Source organism: Rhinopithecus bieti, unplaced genomic scaffold, assembly GCF_001698545.2.
Source record: "Rhinopithecus bieti isolate Rb0 unplaced genomic scaffold, ASM169854v2 scaffold_45609, whole genome shotgun sequence".
In the NCBI taxonomy this organism is placed as follows: domain Eukaryota; kingdom Metazoa; phylum Chordata; class Mammalia; order Primates; family Cercopithecidae; genus Rhinopithecus; species Rhinopithecus bieti.
The window spans coordinates 100,659-101,367 of NW_016818321.1; the positions used below are offsets into that span (position 1 = coordinate 100,659).

The following is a 709-nucleotide window of genomic DNA, read 5'->3' on the forward strand; positions in this document are numbered from 1 at the left end:
CATATCAAAATATCTCATCCACACATAAATATGTAAAGTTATTATATATCAATAAAAATGTAAAAGCCTTGGCAGAGTGCAGTGGCTTACTCCTGTAATTCCAGCACTTCGAGAGGCTGAGGTGGGTGGATCACTTGAGGCCAGGAGTTCAAGACCAGCCTGGCCAATATGGTGAAACCTCATCTCTATTAAAAATACAAAAATTCTTTTCACAAGATGACGCCGAAAGCGAAGAAGCAAGCTCCTGCCCCTCCTAAAGCCGAAGCCAAAGCGAAGGCTTTAAAGGCCGAGAAAGCAGTGTTGAAAGGTGTCCACAGCCACAAAAAAAAGAAGATCCGCACGTCACCCACTTTCCGGCGGCCCAAGACGCTGCGACTCCGGAGGCAGCCCAAATATCCTCGGAAGAGCGCCCCCAGGAGAAACAAGCTTGACCACTGTGCTATCATCAAGTTTCCGCTGACCACTGAGTCTGCCATGAAGAAGATAGAAGACAACAACACACTTGTGTTCATTGTGGATGTTAAAGCCAACAAGCACCAGATTAAACAGGCTGTGAAGAAGCTCTATGACATTGATGTGGCCAAGGTCAATACCCTGATTCAGCCTGATGGAGAGAAAAAGGCGTATCGACTAGCTCCTGATTACGACGCTTTGGATGTTGCCAACAAAATTGGGATCATCTAAACTGAGTCCAGCTGCCTAATTCTAA

At 46.0% G+C, this 709-nt stretch overlaps 1 pseudogene; it reads left to right on the forward strand.

The window, feature by feature from the left end:
* The first annotated feature begins 216 nt into the window (after positions 1-216).
* Positions 217-684, forward strand: LOC108518490 (60S ribosomal protein L23a pseudogene; annotated as a pseudogene).
* Positions 685-709: the final 25 nt, after the last annotated feature.